Here is a 10053-nt window from a genome sequence, read left to right as displayed (position 1 = left end):
GGTCACGGCGTTGAGTCATCATACTACAGGAGATAGGTCATCATACTGAAGAGGTTAAGACTTTGTACTACAGGAGATAGGTCATCATGCTGAAGAGGTTAAGTCTTCGTACTACAGGAGATAGGTCATCATACTGAAGAGGTTAAGTCATCATACTACAGGAGATAGGTCATCATACTGAAGAGGTTAAGACTTTGTACTACAGGAGATAGGTCATCATGCTGAAGAGGTTAAGTCTTCGTACTACAGGAGATAGGTCATCATACTGAAGAGGTTAAGTCATCATACTACAGGAGATAGGTCATCATACTGAAGAGGTTAAGACTTTGTACTACAGGAGATAGGTCATCATACTGAAGAGGTTAAGTCATCATACTACAGGAGATAGGTCATCATACTGAAGAGGTTAAGTCTTCGTACTACAGGAGATAGGTCATCATACTGAAGAGGTTAAGTCTTCGTACTACAGGAGATAGGTCATCATACTGAAGAGGTTAAGTCATCATACTACAGGAGATAGGTCATCATACTGAAGAGGTTAAGTCATCATACTACAGGAGATAGGTCATCATACTGAAGAGGTTAAGTCTTCGTACTACAGGAGATAGGTCATCATACTGAAGAGGTTAAGTCATCATACTACAGGAGATAGGTCATCATACTGAAGAGGTTAAGTCTTGGTACTACAGGAGATAGGTCATCATACTGAAGAGGTTAAGTCTTCGTACTACAGGAGATAGGTCATCATACTGCAGAGGTTAAGTCATCATACTACAGGAGATAGGTCACCATACTGAAGAGGTTAAGACTTTGTACTACAGGAGATGGGTCATCATACTGAAGAGGTTAAGTCTTCGTACTACAGGAGATAGGTCATTATACTGAAGAGATTAAGTCATCATACTACAGGAGATAGGTCACCATACTGAAGAGGTTAAGTCTTCGTACTACAGGAGATAGGTCATCATACTGAAGAGGTTAAGTCATCATACTACAGGAGATAGGTCATCATACTGAAGAGGTTAAGACTTTGTACTACAGGAGATAGGTCATCATACTGAAGAGGGTAAGTCTTCGTACTACAGGAGATAGGTCATCATACTGAAGAGGTTAAGTCATCATACTACAGGAGATAGGTCACCATACTGAAGAGGTTAAGACTTTGTACTACAGGAGATAGGTCATCATACTGAAGAGGTTAAGTCTTCGTACTACAGGAGATAGGTCATCATGCTGAAGAGGTTAAATCTTCGTACTACAGGAGATAGGTCATCATACTGAAGAGGTTGAGTCATCATACTACAGGAGATAGGTCATCATACTGAAGAGGTTAAGACTTTGTACTACAGGAGATAGGTCATCATGCTGAAGAGGTTAAGTCTTCGTACTACAGGAGATAGGTCATCATACTGAAGAGGTTAAGTCATCATACTACAGGAGATAGGTCATCATACTGAAGAGGTTAAGACTTTGTACTACAGGAGATAGGTCATCATGCTGAAGAGGTTAAGTCTTCGTACTACAGGAGATAGGTCATCATACTGAAGAGGTTGAGTCCTCATACTACAGGAGATAGGTCATCATACTGAAGAGGTTAAGACTTTGTACTACAGGAGATAGGTCATCATGCTGAAGAGGTTAAGTCTTCGTACTACAGGAGATAGGTCATCATACTGAAGAGGTTAAGTCATCATACTACAGGAGATAGGTCATCATACTGAAGAGGTTAAGACTTTGTACTACAGGAGATAGGTCATCATGCTGAAGAGGTTAAGTCTTCGTACTACAGGAGATAGGTCATCATACTGAAGAGGTTAAGTCATCATACTACAGGAGATAGGTCATCATAATGAAGAGGTTAAGACTTTGTACTACAGGAGATAGGTCATCATGCTGAAGAGGTTAAGTCTTCGTACTACAGGAGATAGGTCATCATACTGAAGAGGTTAAGTCATCATACTACAGGAGATAGGTCATCATGCTGAAGTGGTTAAGACTTTGTACTACAGGAGATAGGTCATCATGCTGAAGAGGTTAAGTCTTCGTACTACAGGAGATAGGTCATCATACTGAAGAGGTTAAGTCATCATACTACAGGAGATAGGTCATCATACTGAAGAGGTTAAGACTTTGTACTACAGGAGATAGGTCATCATGCTGAAGAGGTTAAGTCTTCGTACTACAGGAGATAGGTCATCATACTGAAGAGGTTAAGTCTTCGTACTACAGGAGATTGGTCATCATACTGAAGAGGTTAAGACTTTGTACTACAGGAGATAGGTCATCATACTGAAGAGGTTAAGTCTTCGTACTACAGGAGATAGGTCATCATGCTGAAGGTTAAATCTTCGTACTACGGAGATGGGTCATCATACTGAAGAGGTTAGTCATCATACTACAGGAGATAGGTCATCATACTGAAGAGGTTAAAAGACTTTGTACTACAGGAATGAGTCATCATGCTGAAGGGTTAAGTCTTCGTACTACAGGAGATAGGTCATCATACTGAAGAGGTTAAGAGGCATCATACTACAGGAGATGGAGTCATCATACTGAAGAGGTTAAGACTTTGTACTACAGGAGATAGGTCATCATGCTGAAGAGGTTAAGTCTTCGTACTACAGGAGATAGGTCATCATACTGAAGAGGTTAAGTCATCATACTACAGGAGATAGGTCATCATACTGAAGAGGTTAAGACTTTGTACTACAGGAGATAGGTCATCATGCTGAAGAGGTTAAGTCTTCGTACTACAGGAGATAGGTCATCATACTGAAGAGGTTGAGTCCTCATACTACAGGAGATAGGTCATCATACTGAAGAGGTTAAGACTTTGTACTACAGGAGATAGGTCATCATGCTGAAGAGGTTAAGTCTTCGTACTACAGGAGATAGGTCATCATACTGAAGAGGTTAAGTCATCATACTACAGGAGATAGGTCATACTGAAGAGGCTAAGACTTTGTACTACAGGAGATAGGTCATCATGCTGAAGAGTGTTAAGTCTCGTACTACAGGAGATAGGGCCACCGGCATCGAAGAGGTTAAGTCATCATACTACAGGAAAGATAGGTCATCATACTGAGGAGGTTAAGACTTTGTACTACAGGAGATAGGTCATCATGCTGAAGAGGTTAAGTCTTCGTACTACAGGAGATAGGTCATCATGCTGAAGAGGTTAAGTCTTCGTACTACAGGAGATAGGTCATCATGCTGAAGAGGGTAAGTCATCATACTACAGGAGATAGGTCATCATGCTGAAGAGGTTAAGTCTTCGTACTACAGGAGATAGGTCATCATACTGAAGAGGTTAAGTCATCATACTACAGGAGATAGGTCATCATACTGAAGAGGTTAAGACTTTGTACTACAGGAGATAGGTCATCATGCTGAAGAGGTTAAGTCTTCGTACTACAGGAGATTGGTCATCATATTGAAGAGATAGGATATCATAACAAGGATGTTAAGTCATCGTACTACAGGGGTTAAGCCATCCTACAGATGGGGTTAAGTGCTTGTATTCAAGAAGTTAATACATCTTACTGATTGTTAAATTCATAATACCAAAGGGGTTAAGCTCTCATAATGAAGGAGTTAATAATAGTAATGAAAGGGTTATATTATCATATTGAATGGGGCTAAGTTATCGTTTTCAAGGGGTTAAGAGATTTTCTAAAATGGAAAAGTCATCGTACTGAAGGGGTTCGTTCACCTGAAACTACAGTAGTTTATTGTATTAAACCCACAAGACAAACTGGGACAACATCAAGGCTTAGAGAGGAGAAGGTGAGAACACTGAAAATGTGAGGCAGGTGATGGTAATAAAGAGGAGAGAGAGACAATAATGTTGGTGATGACGAGGAGACAGAAATAATAATGGTGATGGTGATGAAGAGGAGAGAGAGAGACAATAATGATGGTGATGACGAGGAGACATAAACAATAATGATGGTGATGACGAGGAGACAGAAACAATAATGATGGTGATGACGAGGAGACAGAAACAATTATGATGGCGATGACGAGGAGACATAAACAATTATGATGGCGATGACGAGGAGACAGAAATAATAATGGTGATGGTGATGAAGAGGAGACATAAACAATAATGATGGTGATGACGAGGAGACAGAAACAATAATAATGGTGATGACGAGGAGACAGAAACAATAATGATGGTGATGACGAGAAGACAGAAACAATAATGATGGTGATGACGAGGAGACATAAACAATAATGATGGTGATGACGAGGAGACAGAAACAATAATGATGGTGATGACGAGGAGACAGAAACAATAATGATGGTGATGACGAGAAGACAGAAACAATAATGATGGTGATGACGAGGAGACATAAACAATAATGATGGTGATGACGAGGACAGAAACAATAATGATGGTGATATGAGGATACAAACGGCCAATGATGGTGATGACGAGGAGACATAAACAATAAATGATGGTGATGACTGGAGAGATAAGAAACAATAATGATGGCGATGGACCAGGAGACAGAAACAATAATAATGGTGATGGACTGGTATGACAGTGTCAATAACATGGCGGATGACGAGGAGACATAAACAATAATGATGGTGATGACGAGGAGACAGAAACAATAATGATGGTGATGACGAGGAGACAGAAACAATAATAATGGTGATGACGAGGAGACATAAACAATAATGATGGTGATGACGAGGAGACAGAAACAATAATGATGGTGATGACGAGGAGACAGAAACAATAATAATGGTGATGAAGAGGAGACATAAACAATAATGATGGTGATGACGAGGAGACAGAAACAATAATAATGGTGATGACGAGGAGACACAAACAATAATGATGGTGATGACGAGGAAACATAAACAATAATGATGGTGATGACGAGGAGACAGAAACAATAATAATGGTGATGACGAGGAGACAGAAACAATAATGATGGTGATGACGAGGAGACATAAACAATAATGATGGTGATGACGAGGAGACAGAAACAATAATGATGGTGATGACGAGGAGACAGAAACAATAATGATGGTGATGACGAGGAGACATAAACAATAATGATGGTGATGACGAGGAGACAAACAATAATGATGGCAATGACGAGGAGACATAAACAATAATGATGGTGATGACGAGGAGACATAAACAATAATGATGGTGATGACGAGGAGACAGAAACAATAATGATGGTGATGACGAGGAGACATAAACAATAATGATGGTGATGACGAGGAGACACAATCAATAATGATGGTGATGACGAGGAGACATAAACAATAATGATGGTGATGAAGAGCAGAGAGAGACAATAATGATGGTGATGATGAGGATAATGATGGTGTGGATGAAAATTATGATGTTAATTATGACGATAATGATAGTGATGATGAGAATAAAGATGGAGATGATGACGACAATGATGTTGATGACGAGGATAATGATGATGATGAAGATAATTAGGGTGGCTATGATGATGATGATAATGATGATGATGTTGATGATGAAAAGGAAGATAATGATAGTAATGATGGGTACGATGATGGTGACGATGAGGATATAGGTGATGAGGATGAAGATAATGATTAAAAGGATGAGGATAATGATAGTAATGAGGATAATGAAGGAGATGGTGATGATGATAATGAAGATGATGATGATGATGATGATGAAAAGGAGGATAATGAAATTGATGAGGATAATGATGGTGGATAATAATGGTGATGATGAGGATAATAATGTTGATGATGGAGATATTGATGTTGATGATAAGGATAATGATATATATTTATAAGGAAAATTATCACCAATACGAAAACTTACACCTTTCTTCTTTCAACCAGATATTTCGAAGAATTCTCTGTCCAACGTCAGTGCTAAACAAATTAACTCATATAAGACCAATTAAGGCTGATAAAATAAACAACAAATATTATTAGGATTTAATACACACTATTATAACACTAACACTTTAATGAGGATAATTAGACAAGAAAATAATAACATAATTACCAAAAATATCAAGAAAATTGTACTAACGACTGTTAAACCATAGATCAAACCACAAAGGCCCACTTACGCATGGCAAAGGGAGAACTGTTGTTTAGGATGGGTTTACCATTAGAAGTATAAAGGGACTGCAGGATTACAAGGCCCGTCCTGGAAGACATAGATGATAGTACTTTTAAATCCTGAATGGTGAAGGCATGGCTACTAGGTGGATGTTGTGTTCGTAATGAAACACCTTTACGGTCACAAATCTTGTGTTGTGACAACTTTATAGTGCAGCCAATATATCTAGTGTTACAGTGAGGACATGTATAACAGTGCACAACGTAACCTAACCTATCTGTAAGGGCGGAAACGATCTTCCTGCTCGTTACCGCTGCTTGCTCTCTCGAAGGCTGGTGCGACCAATACATGAGGGGGTTGGACAGAGGTGAGAACGGCAGCGGCTACCTTTTGTTTTTGTTATTTAGGTTAAGGTGGGGAAAGGCTGGAAGGCATGCTGGGGCTCAAGGCACAGCCAGACATGAGGGATGGAGAAGTCACAACATATAGTCGTGGGGGAAAAGGTTGGAAAAGAAGTTTAATGAGTTAAACAGAGGGGGACGACACCCCTTGTTTTACATATGACAGAGTTTGTTGGCTAACTAAGCTAACCTAGGATTTAGAATGAGGTTGCACAATGGTTATTTTAGTAGACAATGACTAGATTGATTTTACAATTACAAGTTTATTAACATCTTATACTGTATTACGTTATGGACTCACTTGATTGTGACTTGTTAAATGTGAATTTATATCATCTAAGTTATAATCTAAGGTCGATCACTGTGGCGGACATAGATGGATCGCGGGTTGGGTTGTTGTAGTGCGGGCAGACTCCGGGGCCACCAGGCGTGGGGTCTACCTCCGTTGATGTCTTCCCCGCGTAGGTGGTCTGGGCTGTGAGGGTCGTCCAGGACCCTGTCCCAAACCTTCTTCCCTAGGCGATGGAACCTGAAGTTGAGGGCCTCTGTTTTATTTCTTAGGTGGATAGTTTCCATTGTCTCCTGGTAGGGTGGCGCTTGGCCACTGGCTGACCTCAAACACTTGTTTTGGAAGCTCTGTAGTTGTTGTAGTCTAGTCTTCCCGAGTGTGACGAGTGGTATAGATGGGTACTCCAACACAGGCCTCACAAGCGCCTTGTACAGGTGAACTTGTATCTTCTCAGGCATCAATTTAAAACGTTTTAATTTGGCTGCGGCGACTTTGGCTTTATTTAGTCTGTCCTTCATGTGGGGAATGATGCCTTTCCGAAAAATGATGAAGCCGAGCAACCTGCCTTGTTTAGAGTACTCAATCTCTTCGTCGTCGATCGTCATTGGGGTCGGCTTGAATTTGGCTATGGGTATGACCTCAAATTTCGTTTTGTTTGTTTTTATTTTCCATTTATTTTCATACTCCGAGATCTCCTCTATTGCCCGAGCAGTGAGTCGCGCCATCCTTGCTGTGGACCTTCCTGGGCAGGTGACGATCTGTGTTACATCGTCGGCATACATGAAGTACTCGCTGCCGACGATTGGGGGTGGCAGGTCAGCCGTGTAGAGTGTGTAAAGGGTTGGTGAGAGACAAGAGCCCTGAGGCACGCCGCTCGATAGTGACAATTCTTCTCCAAAATGTTCTTGCATCTTGATTTTGGCTCTGCGGTCCATAATGAAGTTGCACAGCAGGCGCGTCAGATTTTCGGGTAGCCCCAGTTGTATGATCTTATACTGCAGCCCCGCGTGCCAAACTTTGTCAAACGCCTTGCTGACGTCCCTCAGTACTATATTGCACTGCAGGCGGCCAGTCATGGCAGTGGCGATCTGCTCGTAGTCCTGAGCTATGGCGGTGGATGTGCCTTTGTATTGGCGGAAGCCGAACTGGCGGGGATTATGCACGTCTTCGTCCTCCAGATACATCCGCAATCACTTATTGACTATTTTTTCGAGGATTTTGGCAGGTACCTCTAGCAGCGATATTGGTAGAAAGTTTTCGACTTTGCTTGGAGGCTTCCCTGCTTTTGGTGTGAGGCGAATAACGGCGATTTTGAACATCTTAGGGAAGTGTCCAGATGCGAGGCAGGCGTTGCATATATGAGCAAGCCTCTCTATCATGTTGTCGGGGAGTTGGGCCAGGATCTTCTTGTTAATGTGACTTTGACCAGGTGATTTGTTTTTAAACCCTTTTATGACGGCTGACATATCTGCAGGAACTATGCGCTCCGTCAGGTAGCCTCCGTCCACCAGTCTAGTGAAGTCAGTCCGTGGGAGCGGCTGGAGCAGGTGCTGATGGTCCTGCAACTGACCTAAAATATCCTCCTCAAACTCCCTGTCGAAGCCCTAGCTACCCCACTGCTCGTCAAATTCTGGCTGTGATCTCATCATAGGTCCTGGACTCGTGGGCCGTTTTCCCAGACCTTCACCTATCAACTGTCAATTCTCTAGACATCAACCACTACAGCTGCCGCCACGACCGCCAGGTCCTCTCCACCGTCTGTGCCCCGGTGTTTCGTCTGCTGTATCAAGACATCGGCTGCTGTCGCTCGAGTGAGGAGTTGAACGGACGCTTCCTCCCCCCCCCCAAGAGCGGATCACTGTGTTCCAGAACCTTCCCCAGGGCCACTGCCGAAAGAAATATCTGTTCATTGTTTGATTCTATTGTTTGATTCCTTTAATTGCTGACTCCCATTAATTGTTTGCTTCCTTTAATTGTTTGCTTCCCTTAATTGTTTGACTCCATTAACTGTTTACTGCATTAATTCTTTGACTCCCGTAATTGTTACTTGATGTTTATTGAGTGGTGTCAGAGTCTTGTGTTATATTTTTATAGTAAAGAGATCACAAACGGTTGTTTGTTATTCCTCGGTCAACCATGGTCCTTGACTTTCCTTTATTAAGATCCTCATTAGTCTGGTAAGGGATTTCCATCCCTAAGTCCCAGGCCTTTACACTATACTAACCTAACCTATCCTAACATAATCAAATTCATATATATTATTGGTATTTTATAATAGTCAGTGCTTCTTATATGAAACAAAGCATATTTACCATTAGATTATAACACTAAAACCGAAAAGTTATTACTATTTAACAAAAACGTGAAGTACATTGAAGTCTTAATCACGCAACTATACCTATACACAATGCATATTGCTCATTTTGTGTGGCATTTCAAATAAATTCGAATAAATGATAAACTAGGAAGATACTTAGTCGCCTGGGTAAAATACTGAAGTTTTAAGAAACCTATACCACATCTTGAAGTTTTTTACCTACGCTCACTTGATGGCGAAGCCTGAGATAAGACACGCGCTATTCTACAATAGCCGGCTAATGCTTCATCTCTTTACTTATGTTCATATTGGAAGAAAGCTTCAGGAATTAATGATACATGGACTACAGACACAAGATTTATGTTAAATGATAACACAACAAACTTTGTTTGTTTGTTTTTTCAAACTATTGTGAAATTTTACTTTTGGGGGAAGAGAAGGAGACGATAGACTTTTCTAACTCCTGTTTCGGCGAATGTAGTCAATATATTATGACTTCACCAGCTTATGATAATTAATACGAAGTTTTAGTCGATAAATATCCTCTGCTGATTTGATTAATTCATTAGGAATGCGAAAATCAAGATTTGAGTGTACAGAATAGAAGATATGTTATTTTCTACGATGAAATAGTAAAATAATGTTCACGTTAACCACATGCAAATTAACAGCGTTTCCTTAAAAGCATTAAATGTGTGCGACAAAAGTATTATAATTACTTTGAAAAACCCTAAATATTTTCAGCTACAGGAAATGCCTTTCTAAATCCCACTATTAATTGACTGATTCACTCACTCACTCCCTGAAAGATTTCTTCACTTCGCTTTTACACAGCTGATGACCAATTCATAATCACTCAAGACATATATTGTACTATTCAAAGATGACCTAGAATCAAGAATCTTTAGGCTGTGTTAGTGAGTGTTTGACTTAAAGGCTGCAGTGAAGAACACATAACGTAGGT

Source organism: Homarus americanus, unplaced genomic scaffold, assembly GCF_018991925.1.
Source record: "Homarus americanus isolate GMGI-L3 unplaced genomic scaffold, GMGI_Hamer_2.0 scaffold30858, whole genome shotgun sequence".
NCBI classification, from domain to species: domain Eukaryota; kingdom Metazoa; phylum Arthropoda; class Malacostraca; order Decapoda; family Nephropidae; genus Homarus; species Homarus americanus.
Note: the sequence above shows the minus strand (reverse complement) of the source record.